The 16,460-nt window shown below is 46.6% G+C and overlaps 1 protein-coding gene and 1 pseudogene across 2 annotated transcripts in view; one reads left to right on the top strand and one right to left on the bottom strand.

Moving 5' to 3' along the window:
• Positions 1-16,460, bottom strand: part of Tead1 (TEA domain transcription factor 1) — a 220,993-nt gene that overhangs the window by 112,301 nt on the left and 92,232 nt on the right.
• Positions 9,702-10,001, top strand: LOC120099907 (NADH dehydrogenase [ubiquinone] 1 alpha subcomplex subunit 2-like; annotated as a pseudogene).

The following is a 16,460-nucleotide window of genomic DNA, read 5'->3' as shown; positions in this document are numbered from 1 at the left end:
ACCAATTCATTTGACTGCTTGGTGCATCCTGCAATCTTTACATGTGACTTCATAGTTGTGGGGATTGTATAGCCCATGCCTGTGGGTCCAGAAACTGGAGAACAACAGCGAACTCAAACGACCAGATGGTAGCTGCACATTTGCCACTGAACACTCAGGCTGGAGTAAGGTGGGGTAAGGTACAACTCCTTGACTACAGCTGGAAGGAACCGCAATGCAGAAATGGGGAGCACACCTGTGATCCAGAACTTGAGGCTTTTGATCTTGAGCCAAAGTGGCCAGGAAAAGCTTAGGCACAGCCAAGGCAGTACAATCCCAGGAGACAGAGGCAGGCAGATCTCTGAGTTCAAAGTCAGAGTGGGACAGAACAAGTTACACTCAGTTCCCAGCGCATCTGTTGAACCAGACTTCTTCGGGATTCCAGCTTGTTCAGAAGACCGGCTGAAACATCCAGCCTTGTGGGACTGAGCAACTAGTGGACTCTTGGATTTTCCACTCAGAGCTGCCCATTGTTGGGCTAGTTGGACTGAGGGCTACAAGTTATTCCAATAACTTGCCTTAATATTCAGAGACATCCTATAAGCTGTGTGACTCTAGAGAACCCTAATACAGTCTTCAAATCTAAATGAATAGCGGAAATCATGCCGTCAACTTTGGAATCTTAATTGCCACAGTCAACCCAATGCTGGTTGTGTTTTCACATACATTCAGAACTAAGACCTGAGCGGAAGGGCTGGCTGCTCAGTTAGCCATACTCCTCCTACAGTGGTACAGAGACTTTGGGGATCAGGAAGATCCTCCCTTTCATGTTTTAGGCCAGGGATCTAGGACAAGATGCCAGGATTTCTGGCCCCAAACTCTACCATACTTCCAGGGCTGAAAAAGGTCAGCATCCTGAAGCTCAACCGTTCTCACCACTGTGTGCACAGAAGTGGCCCAGGGGACCCGCTGAGGTGGGCCCTGAATACTAGGGAGCAGGTCTGGTCCTATTCCAAGGAGTACTATCATCTGAACTAGATTAATAAGAACCCTACACAAACTTTCACTCAATCCATGAAATTAAATAAATAAATACCCTCAACAATTGTATTGTAAGAAATAAAAGAAACTTCCTGAGGCCACCTAATCAGCCTAGAATAGCAATAAAGAAGCTATAAAACTAACCTGATTTAACTAGATCAATACTCAAGAAGGTACAAGGTACCAATCAATGCTTCCACAGGTTTCTGTGCCGACTAATCTTTATCTAATCACAGGGCACATGGTTCTGTTGACAGTCTCAATCGCAGAACCTCCGTGTGCTGTCTTTGAACCACGCTGCATGGCAAAGTGGCACGACCAGTTTATCGCTCACACTAAGATGGGCACATATGAAGAGCAACCATATTGCAAATTAAAAGACACCAAGCTGTGCAAAGAACGGGAGCCCCAACTTCAGTGAGTCTACATCAGAGGTAGGTAGGGTTTTCTTTTTTTTTTTTTTTTTTTGGTTCTTTTTTTTCGGAGCTGGGGACCGAACCCAGGGCCTTGCGCTTCCTAGGGTTTTCTTTTAATAATGCTTTTATAATCACTAGGATGCATCTCATCATCTTTACTTCTAGAGTAAAAAAGGAATTAAATGCCCATGATGCATAATTATGACATAACACAGCAAGAGTCAAGTAAATAGGGCGAAGTTGGTTCTTTGAGCTGTCCTCTACTGAAGAAACAACTATAATCTCTGCCTGCTCTCTCTCTCTGAGAGGGCAGCTTCCTTTTGCCTCCATGTATGCCCAACATATTCAGAAGTAACTAAGCCTATGTACCAAGGACGTGAAGCAAAGCACACCAAACTCCATGTGTCAGTCAACAGAAGGCATCCTCTCCTCAAGCTATGCAGCCTGAGACGAGGTTCGCTTCTGTGGGCGTGATGTGTATGAACCACTCACTGGGCCGCTGAGTTAACAAAGCTACTGAGTCTGGTGGTCATGTTTGCATTATACCTGGACGTTTAGACCATCTCCTTCCTTGGATGACCCCACTCTTCCAGCACTATCAAATTTCTTTCTGCATTAGGAGTCAAGTACAGAGGAGCAAACTCAAGACACCATGCAAGGCCCAGGTATTAAAGAAAACAGTATGGTCACCCCCATCTCCACCCCCAAAGGCTCTACCACTTCCTCACCTGCTCTCACCCCTGAATCCTAACCAGCTGCAATTCAGATCAGTCTCTGCATTCAGCCCATAAAATGTGTCTATTTTTAACAAGGAGGCATGATTAAATCATATCAGATGTCTTGTTTACTACATTAACCTCAGTTTCTGTTTAATATGCTTCTCAAAGAAAAGAAGACAGCTTGCCTGGAACGGCTGGGCTTTAATGAGCCTATACTGGGTATGAGAGATCTCCGCTAGGGAAAAGCCGGCCATATTTAAAGGCATTAAATACTCATGAATGAGCCATAGAATTTAATTTAAAGCTCTGGAATACAAGCTCAGGCACAAGCACCGTCCTCTTCAGGTCCTTTAAAGGACTGAAGAATCATGCTTGTTGCTGTTAGGAGGCAGTGTCAGGAATCTGTCAGTTCAATACCAGCCTGGGATACACAGCAAGTTCCTCACCATCCTGAGCTTTATGGTAAGATGGAAAGAGGAGAATGTAAAGGACCCAGGGAGGGGGACATCATAGGATGGTCTTTGTTTTGAAGAAAAATAAATTTTAGCATAATCTTGGGGATACCTCAAAAAACATTCTATTCTTAGATTTGAGGGTTGATAGGCATGAAACACCTGTACCCGGTTATGTCCTTGGTACACAGGCCCAGGAGTGAGTCACCTGATCTGACTAGCTAGGTGGGTGTCTCCTCCCATCCTCATTGCTTGGCATCTGTCCCTCCAAAGGCTACACACTGAAGTGAACCACCTCCCCAGACAAAGGAGCACCTTCCTACCCTCCAGGGTGTTCTGAGCTACTCCCCTGCCAGAACCTCCAGCCAAGGCCTCAGGCACATTGTTCTCTGCTATCAGGTGCTCTGGGAGAGCTTGCAGAAAGGTTTCATGGCTTCCCCCTAGACCCAGCCTAAGCACTGCCACTAATTCCATCCAGCTTGTATAATGTTTTAAGATTTACTTTACCTTATGTGTATGAGTGTTTTACCTGAAAGAGGAGTTGGATCCCCCTGAAACTGGAGTTGTGAGAACTGAATGTGGATCCTCTGAAAGAGCAACAAGTACCCTTAACTTCTGAGTCACCTCTCCAGCCCCTCTTACCTTTCTTAGCAAAGGTGTGCAGCAGCACACTACAGTCTATAATATACACAGACTAAACCCAACAACCCTGTGGAGCACCGCTGAGTAGGGGGCCAAGTTGCAGGGTCACCAGGAGCAGCCCAGGAGAGCCAGTTCCACGAAGACTTGTTCAGTGTCTGTGAGCCACACGCAGCAGGTGCCCAGGATGGAGCCTTCCTCCCTACACACCTCCCACCTCGTCTTATCGGGTGGGCCACACACACAGCACTCAATCAACAAAAGCCATGAAAAGTATTATCATCTTTGTGGCTTATGAAAAGCCGTAATTCTTCTTCCTGTTCCACTCAAAGACACCTGAAGTTGCCTGGTCTTAAACATGGCCCACCTAAGCTACCGGAGGCAGGAAAGAGGATGGAAAAACAAAGTGGTTCTAAATTCGCACACACATTTCTAAACCCACCATCCTTCAGAAATGCCCACAGGAGGAAGAAATTTCCTCAACTGTTCTGTGGCTGAGAACACCTGGGGTTTCAGGATCAGTGATAATGGGAAATTTACCATAAACAGGGAATGTGAACAAAATTAGAAAGCCTTTCAGGAAAGAGGGAGAAAGCAGCCCCCGGACGCCGGGGCAGGTGGGCAAGGACAGCAATTTTCTGCCAAGCAGAAAAATATAAGTAAAAAGATTAGTCCTACGCAACTTTTGTTTTCTACACATCCAGCACCCAGGATGGCCCTGGTCAGAAGGCTGCTTGGCTCCTGGCTACTGTGGTGTTTTTTCTTTCTTGACAATTCACTTCCCCAACAGGCACGGTGCCAACTCAAATGAGACTCGGAGCACTGAAAAGCCCTTCAGGTAAACAGTGTGATAAGCTAAACTGAAAAACTAGACAATGTTTTTGGACTATGAGGTAGTTGCTATGGAGACAGTTGCTAATTAACTGCTTTCAAGCAGGAGAACAAAGGGCTCAGGGCAGGCAGGCCTTTGTATCTCCAAGCTAGCAATGCCTCGAGCTTGCGCAACAGCACGTCGTTCATATCTGGAATACCTGAGACCCGGCTGGTCTGCTAGATGCCTGGGGAATTGACAAAAGTACACTTTCCTCATCTTGACCTGGATTAACAGCACCTGGCCACCAGAACCTGTCAGGGAAGCACGAAATGGCAGACTTCAGAGAAATCAACAAAAGCCTGGTCCTTTCCTAAACAGTTATCTCCATTGCTGCCTGAAGACAATGGGGAGGTGGTTGAATGAAGGGCTGGGCAGAGGAACGTTTTTTGTTTTGGGTCCTGGGGTTGAACCCAGAGCTTTGCACATACATGCTAAGCGTGCATTCTATCATGGAACTACACCCAAGAGATAATGCAGGAGAATGAGTAACTTGTATGTAGGCATGTGTTTCTGATGAGCATGCATGACTAGGTGCTCTTGTCTTATATTTCGAGACAGGGTCTTTTACTGAATATGGACCACACTAATGTGGCCTAGCTGTCTGGTGAGAGACCCTATAGAATATTCTGTCTCTACACCCCAGCACTGGGGCTCAGACCCACGCAACCAGTCCTATCTTGTGCATGGGAATCCAGATTTGGGTGTGTAGCGAGCACTTTTACCACTGAGGCATCATCTCAGTATGCCTCCACTCCAATTTATAAACGTTCAGTTTAACTGTTCGTGCTTTATTATAGACCCCAAAAAAACTCATTTCAAAACAGACAAATCTCTCCTCTTCTGGGATTCAAGTTCCCCGTGGAAGACTTATGTCTGGATATAGCTCAAGACCCAACAATAAACCACAACCACACCATGCGCCTTAGCCACACCGTACACCTTAGCCCAACACCATGTACACTCAATAAGCGCGCACAAGAGCACAACTGAAACGTGTGTATCTGTCACCCGCTCTTTCCTCCTCCGTCACCACCCCAAAGTTACTGGGCTTATCCCAACGCAGCAATGCTATACTCTGAAGGGCTGGCCCCAGTGCCACAGCCCTTTACCAACATCAACACTGAAGCAGCATTAGCACATGACAGCTAGTGACCGCCGGGTCTTGGAAAGACTCGAAGAACTCTGATACCTCCACTGAGACCCAAGTACTTGTTTATGCCAGGTTACATGAAACATATCTGCATTGCATAAATGCCCAGTAAGCTTCGCCTCAGAGAACACATCAAACACTCTTTATTCTTAAGAAGAACCTCAGATCGATGCGACCTGGAGCATCTACCTTCATTAGCAGAGGCAGAGTCGGGATTAAGCAGGCCATGATTCTCAGAGACACAATAAGAGAATTCTCAGCTGGATTCTGGGTGTTCATAAACAACCTCAGAAAAGGCTGATGGTGTTCTGGCATGGCTGACATCCAGCAAAGGGCACGAGCTGTCAAAGCAGGCATGCTGGATCACACCCAGGTCCTTGTGGTACGGTCTTTTGCAATACTGGCCCCTTTGAGCTCTGGCTTTCACGTTTGCAAAGATACCAGTTTCAGAGAGTCACTGAGCTGGCTGCCCGCTTGCTCCAGCCCCTCGTCTACAGCGAGCAGTCAAGAGACCACAGCTGCTTACCGCAGTCTCCATTTATTAACTGCTTCCCTTTACAATGGCATAAAGCTGCTGGAGACTTTAATTCCCCAGTAAAGGAAATAGGTATTTTCAATAGGGACTTGTGACTCTCTGCCCACAATACAAATGACTGTGTCCAATGTCCAGAGTGAATGGTGGGCACTGGACCTGTCACACTCAGGCTCAGTTGCTGGTATAAACTGGCTCTGTTCTTATGAAAACAAGGAGTTAAACTGTTCTGCAGCAGGCAGTTTTTAAATAAGGCTTGCAGCCTAGGCCCCTCCCTGCCTGGGTTAAATTTCATCAGCCAGTGCCCAGGGGCATCTCACCTCATCTCATTTCAATGTTTCCTCTACTCCTTCCAGATTGTCCCCATCCATCCATCCATCCATCCACTCATTCAACAGAACTTACCAGCCATGAAAGTTGTGGCAGACATAGTATGCTAATGCAGAGAACACAAAAACCTGATTCCAACTCACAAGAGGTTCAAGAGGTTCGTAAGCCAGTATCACTGACGTAGGACCCTTAAAAATCTATGAAAAGGAGCTGGTAAGATAGCTCAGTGGGTAAAGGCTCTTACCAAGCTTGGCAGCCGCTATCAATCCCCCAGAGCCCACATGATGGAAAGAGAGAACTGATTTCCCATGTCATCCTCCACCGTCCGCCCAAGGGCTGCGGCAGGTACTCCCCCACGGTGAATAAGTAACTGTGAGAAGTCAGGCATGGTTGCGCATGCTAGTAAATCTAGGGATATGGGAGGCTGAAGCAGGAGGGTTAAGAGTTCAAAGCCAGCCTCAGCTGCCTACTGGCCTGAGCGACATAAGACTTTGTCTCAAAAACAAACCAGGGAGATTGGCCTTCTAAGAGTACATGTGCTGAGGAGTGGTTTTCCTAGAGGAAGAAGACAGGGATGTCGGGCACTATTCCTTTTGGTACCACCATGCACATCCACCACTTGTATCCCAGCCTGCAAAGCCAAGAGGGGCCAGTATAGGGGGAAAGGCAGGAAGGCTGGATATCGGGTATGATATTAGGTAATATTATTCTCCACTCCCTCTGACACCTAATTCCTTGGCCTGGTTGTCTCCCACCACTGAGTCAACTCCATGGGCCAAGCTCAAGCACAAGGGAACAAGAAGCGTGTCTCCCATCAGCCACCTCTGCTGGTATAAAAACTGCCGCCCCCCCCCCCCCGCCCCTCCTTCAGAAGCTTGCTCACCTACCCTCTGTCCAGATGCCACCACTATGACATGTAAAGTCTCTACGCTGAAATAGCTGAAGTCTGAGATCACAAACACAAAGAGAGTAACCTTAGCTGAGAAGTCAGGCTCTGACTCCTCACTCCCGACATGAATGGCTGCAGACCTTTCTGGGTAGAGCCTGCCTGGCTCTGGAGGGAGAAAAATGATCCCCTACACTCCAATCACAGTGGAACCATGGTTCACCAACTGCCCAGATCTCCTCTGAAAACCAGCTCTCTACCAGGAGAATTTCCCGGTGACCACTATGAGTAACTCTCCTGAGGCTTCTCAGGCCACACAGCCCAAGAAAACTCTAGAAATTCTAAAGATTTTTTTTTTAACCAAACTAGATCTTTAAAAAAAAAAAAATCATTGCATCACCTGTTAATTTTCCCACTTCCAAAAAAAAAAAAAAAAAAAATTCTCAGCTGCCTACTTCTGCTGTTTTGCATATGTACACATGGGATTCCCGGTGGAAGGAACCAAGACAGAGACTCGGGTCACACACAGCTGTCGGAGCAAGGGCTGGGAGTTCCTATGGTTCAAATTGCAAATGTTCGTGCTGTTCGACTAAGGGATATAGTAACCATAAATTAAAGTGATACATGCCTTGAGTGGTTGGTTTTTTTAATTTAACACACAGATACACAGACAGGCACACACAAAATCCGACAAGAGAGAGAAAACCTGAAGTTATGTCTGGGGGAGCATACTACAGCCCTGGCACTGGGAGGCAGGAAACAGAGAGTTCCTGGCCAGCCTAGGATAAGGCTATGCAAAATAGAGATGAAAAAAATACAAAGATTTGTGAGACTAAAAGGCATAGCATTGGATATTAAATTGGTAATAATGAACTAATTGTCATCTGCATAAATATTGGGGTCCATGGAGTTTTAAAAAGTGCCTTTTTCAAACAGGTTTTTCTTTTATGTATGTCTATATGTGGGTTTGTGCATGTGAATGTAGTATGGACAGAAGCCAGAAGAGGGCACCAGATCCACCCGGGGCTGCAGTTAGGAGCAGTAGTGAGCTGCCAAACTTGGGTGCAGAGAGCCGATCTCAGGTCCTGTCTGCCAGAGCAGAGGTGCTCTTAAGCTGCTGAGCCAGGTCTCTAGCCTTAAAATGACTTTTAACTGCACTGACTGGCATCTGTGAAAGGAGGACAGGTACACATACTTCTCAGGGGTGTTTTAAGATGTCACTCATTTAATAATTTTAAACTTAAATAAGTTGATCTATATTAAGAAACTGCAAAACCAGTTCACACTTGTTTCTCATATGACAAGTGAAACCCACGGGTAAATTACATGCAAACAGTGAATAAGCACTTCTTCTAAAGCTACTCTCTCAGGTTTTAGTGAACCATTAGCAGCTCCCGGTTAAAACACAACTGTGCCACTGCTCTGATCGGCCAAGCCCATCTTTCTACTTTGAGCACCGTGCCATCGAGCCAATCACCAAGTCTGTGCTTTTGTTCGTTGCTTATTTAAGGTGAAAAAGGAAGGGAGAGTAAAGATAAGTCAGTTGGTGAGCTCACATCCCTACCCCTCCCCTAAGAGTGATGGGATTTCCAGGAGACATCAATCACTACCACTACAGAAACTCAGGCTCCTTTTATGGAGACCTGGAATCCAGAGTCTCAAGCATCTAAAGGAAAATTGGGAACCAGGGCTGCTTTTGAGCTAAGCTCAACTGCAAATGCAAGATGTTTGCCTCCAGTGATCACACACAGCACCCTGTGCTCTACATACCGGAAGGCCTTTCCATGTGCTTGTTTCAATAAACAAGCTCACTGGCTCCAATTCCCTTCATGCATGTCTTTGACCTGAAATCTGAGATTCTACTAAGTGTGGACCAAATCTGATGAGGAAAATGGCAATCGAATTCTAGCCTTTAAAGAAGACAACTTAACCCCACTTGAACCTGACTTCAAGGAGCTGGGCTAACACCTGGGTAGTATGTCAATCAAAGTACATCAGGTTACAACAAAGTTAAAGAAACATGCTAGACGAGACATACTCTCCAAGTCTGGAGGAAAGAAACCAAAATAAGACTGAGCGGTCCAGTAAGAGCTGGTGGAAGCCAGAGGACAGGCATGCATCACTTCTGATCAGCAACCACCAAGCGTGTATGGTGTGTGTATGTGTGTGTGTGGTGTGTGTGTGTGCTCTCACAACCGTCTGTGTAATAAGATCAGATGCCCTATTCTGGTGTGTTGGAAGACAGCAACTGTGTACTCATACACATAAAATAAATAAATCTTTAAAAAAAAGGAATTAGTGCTAAGGAAATTACCAACTTCATCATTCTATAACATTTATAATAGCTATTTATGGAAGGAAAAATGATTAAAATAAAGCATATTTGAATATGTAACACACTTCCTGTTTATATTTCTTGATACACAAAACCATTTTTTGAGTAATTTCAGAGATTTTTTTTCAATGATGTGTGGTTATGTAAGTTACAATCTTGAGCTGGGAGTAGTGGTACACTCTTTTATTTTCAGCACTCAGGAGGCAGAGGCCGGCGGTTCTGAGTTCCAGACCAGCCTGGACTACAGAGCAAGTTTAAGGACAGCCAGGGCCACATACAGAAATCTGTCCTGAAAAAAGTATTTTTATGAAGCTATAATTTAGATTAGGTGCTCCTTTGCTAGCAAAGATGGCGGCAGCTGCTGCAAGCCCAGTAGTCGGTGCAAAGCCAGCATTGCATGAGATTCACATTCACTTATGCCAGCGTTCCCCAGGCAGCCAGGGTGGGAGGGATTTCATCCAGCAATGGTACGTGGAGCTGAAGAAGGTACACCCCGACCTGCCCATTCTAATCCGCGAATGTTCAGAGGTGCAATCCAAGCTCTGGGCCCACTATGCTTTTGGCCAAGAGAAGAACGTGTCTCTGAACAATCTGAGTGCTGCTGAGGTGACCAGAGCCATGGAGAATGTGCTAAGCAGCAAAGCTTGAAGGAAGTGTCTCCACTGAGGACTGAACAAGCCCACCAGAACCTCCCAGACTGAAGACAATGTGGGGAAATGTGTTCTTTTGGTCCTTATAAAGCTTACGCTGTACAGTGTTGCTTCAAAAAAATTTTAAAAAAGAAGCTAATTTAAATGTCAGTTATATAAAAAGTTGCGAGCTGGGGGCGATGGGAGGGGTGAGATAGGATATATACCAAACTATTATTAATTAGGCTGTGGTCAATATTCCTGGCAGCTCCTTGTACTACCTCCTATTTGGTCAATGTCTAAACAAATAAATATTAACTTGACTAATTTCCAGAATAGGAACTTAATTTTAATGTTTTTCAATTTCTTCTAATGCTACGAGTAAAATGGAAAACAAGTATACTTTAAGATTAGAAACTCTGACTTACAATTTTCACTAAGAATCATTTGCATAGAAGATAATACGGTCACTAACCCTGATGGAGCATTTTACCACAGTCCAGCGTACCAACCTTCCTATGTCTCATTTAATCCTCACAGCAGCAGCTGTTCCCCAGGCCTGCCCGGTGTTAAAGGGTTCCCACTAGGAAATGGGTACACAGGCTCTGCAGACAAAAGCTTCTCAGTGCACATCCCAGCCTCACAGTCTAACCCCAGGACTCCTGAGAGTCTAGCATTTGGAGGGGTCCCCAACAGCCACGTTGTAAGCATGTGTGAGCATCACCCAGGCACACTCTCCATTAAGACAAAACAGCAGCGTCTCCAGACTGGCCCCAAACCTTCTTCACAGTACTGCACACTGCACGGGGCTTACAGCTTTCCTTTCCTTGTTGCCCTCAAGAGTCCTTAGAACTCGTCCCCAACCCAGTGAAAGTTCCAGGCCAGAAGAAATGCCCCAGAGGGGATGGGCACTGTTACCTACCAGACTGTGATGGAAATCAATCTTAAAAATACCTACTTTCATCTTAGGTCACTCTAGGTCACCTACCAAGGGCTCTAATAAGGAAGGCGAACAAGTATCCCCACGCACTTTCGGGAGTGTCCCCGACACACCCAAGGTCAAGCCTGCAGCCTCACCTCCCAGACCCTAGCCTGAGTTTCAGGAAAGAATCCACAACTCCAACTGTTCTCTGGTGAGCATTTCTAGGTCTCATAGGTGTTTAGAGCTCTGTGGTTTCCTGGGGCCATCTACTTTATCCTAGTAGCCATTACATAAGTATGAGTATTATATGAATATGAGTGTTAGAGAACTCATATCCCAAATGTGGGAGATTGTTTGATCCAGACTATCCTGGTCAAAAGGCCCTGAGGCTGATACTTAACGTAACTCCTACCCTTCACTCAACCACCTGTCACCTAGAACTGGTTGGAACCAGGAAAAGCCTGTTGTTCCAGTGCACGAGAAGTTCAATCACTGTAACTTCTAAAAGAAGATCCCACCCACCTCAGAAACTGACAAGTTTTTATCGCATCTCAGTATTGACAGAATTTTCCATTAGCCAGGAATCTCTCTTCCAAAGCCTGCAACCCACATAACCAGCAGAGGTCCACCCACGCTGGCTCAGAGGAATGTAGGTGACTAAGGCCCGGGAGACCTTAGACAGACATCTTTCATGGATAAATGTTTCCACCACCTTTCTCAGCTTCCGGAGCCCCAGGCTTAAAGGCATGCATTCCCAAGACCAGACAACCAATATTCTTTCTTGCAACACAAAGGTTGTAAAGAAATACCTGGCATTTGTTAGGTACAAGTCCCACTACACAAAACCATCCCGGGAACATCTTGGCAGTGTCCTCATACCCAGTCCCTAGGAGGCCACCTGTGAAAGCAGTGCTCCTTGAAGTGTGAGTATGCATATAAATGTGTTTGCTTCTCTTGGATAGACTGACTCAAGCAGAACAACTCTATGCAGAACATCTAAGAACTTCCTGGTTGCTGTCCAAGAAAGCTCACTTCTCGAATTCTCCCCACTTATGTGAGAGGAAGCCCAACTCCCCGGTCTTCCCCACTATCAGGCTTGCTGAGCACAGTTGTCCTAAGGACTGGAAGGTGTCTGCAGCAGACAGTGGAGTCGGTGTTCCTGTGTGCCTTTTGGCAGTTTTTATGCCCTTCTTAAGAGAGAATGCCGGCTTAGATCCACGAGCGACATTGGTGAAAGTTTGGGTTGGTAAATGAGACACACACAAGAGCTTCTCTTTGAGCCTATGTCATATCAGAGAGAGTAAATGGATACAAATGTCCCTTCACTAGAGTCCCTTCTGCCCCAGCTTAAAAGAAAAAACAAGTTACTTGCACCCTCCTTCTCTCCTCAGCCTCACATAGGGGTGAGGACACTTTTGTCCTCTTTGTCCAAATTTAACCAACCAGTCTTTTAGTGGGCAAATGGTTACCCCAAGGAGCACAGAGATAAATACTTGTGCGCAGCTTCCGTACGATGACTTCAGCAACATGTACATGTTATGCACAAGTAAGTATCAAAGTAAAACCGAACCAGACCATCTCTGGACATGCTGGGAAAAAGGGTCCCCTGCGGCAAGTAACAGGTACTCGAAGAGGCTTCGGAGCATCTCCAGCTTAGAACTGCCCCTGGAGAGTAAGGTCTGCAATCACGGTTATCCCCCAGACCAGAGCCCTGCGGAGGTAATGAGCTGAAACCTGTGGCTGGCACACGCGCGCGCGCGCGCGCGCGCGCACGCACGCACGCACGCACGCACGCACACACACACACACACACACACACACACACACACACTGCTGAGGTAGGAATCTGTCACCAGCCAGTGACAAATTTAAATAGCAGTGCAGGGATTCATGCAGCTCAGGCCTAACACAGGCATCAAAGCGGCTGGAGGCCACAGCCCCCTACCGGGGCCCTTCTGCTCCCTTAGCCCAGTGGGCAAGACCCAGAATGTGAAGTGCTGTCTGTGTACCAGCTGAGCCCAGCATAGGCCCAACTCAGGGTGATGCCTACAGCAGCCCAGCTGAGCCCAGCTGCACCCCCAGCCAGACACAGACCTCTACATGCTGCGTGCTCCATTCTCAGCTTACATTTGCTGATGCTAATTATCAAGCTAGCTGGGTAACCATCTGGAGAGATAGCAGCCAGAAAGGCACGTTCCCTGGAACTTAGGGCTCCCACCTACTCGGGGCCTATAACTCTACCTCACCTGCTTGCTCCCCCTCAAGGCATTAGAATTTGAACTGGCATGTCCGTGGATAACAAATCAGCAGGTCTCAGGCAACACATAATGGGGCTAGAGAGATGGCTTGGTTAAAGGCAAGTGACTGTTCTTGAGAATCAAGGTTCAGCTCCAGCACCCACAACGGGACACTCACAACTCCCTGTAACTCCTGTGCATATGCACACAGGCAGGCAGGCAGGCAGGCAGGCAGGCAGGCAGGCAGGCAGGCAGGCAGGCAGGCAGGCACACACACACACACAATTTTAAAGTAATAAAAATGGCTTAGCAGGTTCCATATAGGGATGCATATACACATTTGTATGTGTAACAATTAGAAGAAAAGGTAGGGTAAGCAAATGGGTTGGAAGGGAGAAGCAAGGCAATATTTTAATTTAAAAAATATTAAACAAAACAGCAAACCTTTAATAACAAAAGCAATTCTGATAAGGATGATGTTGGCCAAGACAGACCACCAACTTATGTGAAAAGCTGGGTACTGTGGAACGGGCCAATACAAGCCACCTCACCTCGGAAAGCTTCCATGTTGGCTTTATTAGTCACAATTTTTAATTTATTTATTTATGGAGGGAGGTGGTTTACCACAATGTGTGTGTGGAGGTCTGAGGCGGTTTGCAGGAGACAATTCTCCTTCCACCATCTGAGGTCCTGGGACAGAACTGAGGCCGCCAGGCTCAGCGAAGAGAAGCCTTACCAAACCACTGGGCCGTCCTGCCAGTTCCATTCTACAAAAGGGCTCTATGACTTAAAGAAATCGGTCAAGAGTGATGGGCAATAATACTAGATCTTTCTCCTCTAAAGTAAGTACTCCCTCCCTCACCACAGTGAGTAGCCTCAAATACACTTGAACACTTTTAAATTGAGTTTAAATATCTGACCTGCTCCCTTACCAAAAATAAGCTGTTACCATACAGAAAGAAAGCTATTATAAACAACTGCCCTTCTTGTTAATTATGCACACACACCTGGATTTTAACTTCACTCCAAGTAGTCAGCCCTTCCGTGTTACCTCAGCTTGTGCCTGAGGCACCAAACACTGGCTGCCGGGTCAGCTCAGTTCTCATGTGAGATGCCAACTGGGCCTTCATAGCAGCTCCTGAGCTGGGGGGACCTGGTCTGTTTTCACATCTGAAACTGTGGGAGGTTGATGGGTTCAAGTGTGCGCCTTCTCAGATGCACTTCATGGGTCCTCTGAAAGCGCTCAGTGAGTCCTCAGCAAAGCTGCTCTGCCAGGCTGCCAGTAGTCAGCAGGCTTGTCAACAGTTTCTGGAAAATATTTGCCTGTACTGTCAAATTCCCATCAAAACTGCTGACATTTAGAATAATTTTCATTACTTAAAAGCCAAACCTGTATAGACTCGGTACTTCCCCCCCACAAAGAACATATTTTATGAAGTCAAACGAATATCTTTACTTTTAAATATAATCACTATTTGTGTGACATTTAAACATCTTTCCCCTCATGTCTACTTGTCTTTATGCGCACTGGCATGTGAGCCACAAGGCAGGTATGGAGGTCAAAGGACACCGTACAGGAGTCCACTCTCTCCTTCTACTGTGTAGGTTCCAGGGCTTGAACTCGGGTCACCAGGCTTGGCAGCAAGCTCTTTACCTGTGATGCACCATACTGACCCTGTTCACACTGCATATGAAGTCGGTCTGGATATGTCGCCCAACTGGCCTCGAGCTCTCTACCCTCTCACCTCAGCCCTGGGGCTGGGCTTACACCTGTAAAGATGGCTCCTGGCTTCTCTGAATCTCCAAGCAGGCTGCCCCTGCAGGTAAAGCAGAGTTCCTTATCTGCCTTTTCAGACTGGAAAAGAAAGAAGTTGTCAGGCCCATCGGTTCTCTGGCAATTTCAATTTTAGTCAATTAGTCTACCAAAAACAACTTCAGGGCTGCAGAGATGACTCAGTGGGTAAGAAAGAGGGCTTCCCAAAAAAGCATGGGATCTGCCACACTTCTAACACTGTGTAAGGTGGAGACGGGGGTATTATTGAGCCTTGTTCTAGGTTCAATGAGAGGCTGTTTCAGAGTGTAAAGGAGAGAGTGGTAGGACAGGCTCAGTGTGGCCTCTATGAAGGCACTGGGGCAGACAAAATACCATGATTTCTGTTCGGAATTTATATACATACTTTATAAATACGTATATACACCTATATACAGATGTACATTAAAGTAGGAGGGCCTGTTTTCCAGACAAGCAAGAGAAGGGGAGAGAGGACCATGGAGGAGTGGTCAATCTGTTCTGGCTGTTTCTTCTTAACTGGATATGGGGCTAACATATTAATATTTATCCACCACTCCCTCAAACACTCCACCACACTCCACTGTAATCTCCACGAATCCAGGAGCTCACACCTGGTTTTACTCACTGTAGTCTCCACAGTGCTTGGGACAGCCTCGCCATATGTTGTTCCTGACACTCCACAAACTGCCACTGGGCTAAATAAAAGAGCAACATGACTGGCTTCCCTCTGCAGTGAGCAAACCTGGCCTGTCCATCCTCACTGGGGTTGCCATGTAAAACACAACCTTTGCATAGGACATGCTTGATTTAGAAAATGACTTATGCCCAATTCAAATCTAACTGGGCACCTCGCATTAAACAAGGAAATCTTAGTATTAATTATAGGAGAGAATGGTCAGACTCAGCCCACCCAAGACCTCCAGGGGAGGCAAAACTCTAGGGTGCCATCTGAAGACCCAGTGACCTTTTCTGTCCTTTATTACAGAGGCCCTGTGGTGACCGAGTAGTGCCAGATTTGGATGAGAAAAGGCTTGGTGCTGGCTAAGGCAGCCACAGGACGGAGCCCTGGCGTCCACCTCTTCTGCTGTCAAAGATCCTGCTCTGCCAAGGGTTGAGAGGCCCAGCTGCTCAGATGGAAACAATACAGGAGGGGCAAGTAACCAGCTCCCCTCTCCCTCCTGCCAGGAGCCTGCAGCCTCTGGCTTAGCTCTGCACCTGCATAATGCCTCCGATTAGGGCTTCAGCTAGTCAGGACCCTGGAGGAGAAATGTCTCTTGTGACTCATGTGCCACCAGCAGGTCATGGGAAGCCCATGAGCCTGTTTAGAATAAAAAGAAGCTACTCAATGTTAACAGATCCATCCCAAGTCCTGAAAATCAAATTATCCACACCTAGATGCTGCTCGATCATGGATGGGCTCTCAAAGGAGCAGTCTTCAGGGTTTCCTCAGGGTTCCTATCTGCTTTCCTGGGCCTCTGGTGTGGGAGGGGTCTGAAGTCTCTGCTCCATAGACCATACCTCAATCTA

The sequence above is a fragment of the Rattus norvegicus genome, chromosome 1, assembly GCF_021556685.1.
Source record: "Rattus norvegicus strain SHRSP/BbbUtx chromosome 1, alternate assembly SHRSP_T2T, whole genome shotgun sequence".
In the NCBI taxonomy this organism is placed as follows: Eukaryota; Metazoa; Chordata; class Mammalia; order Rodentia; family Muridae; genus Rattus; species Rattus norvegicus.
The sequence above is the reverse complement of the archived record's forward strand: the minus strand, read 5'-3'. Positions and strand labels throughout refer to the sequence as shown.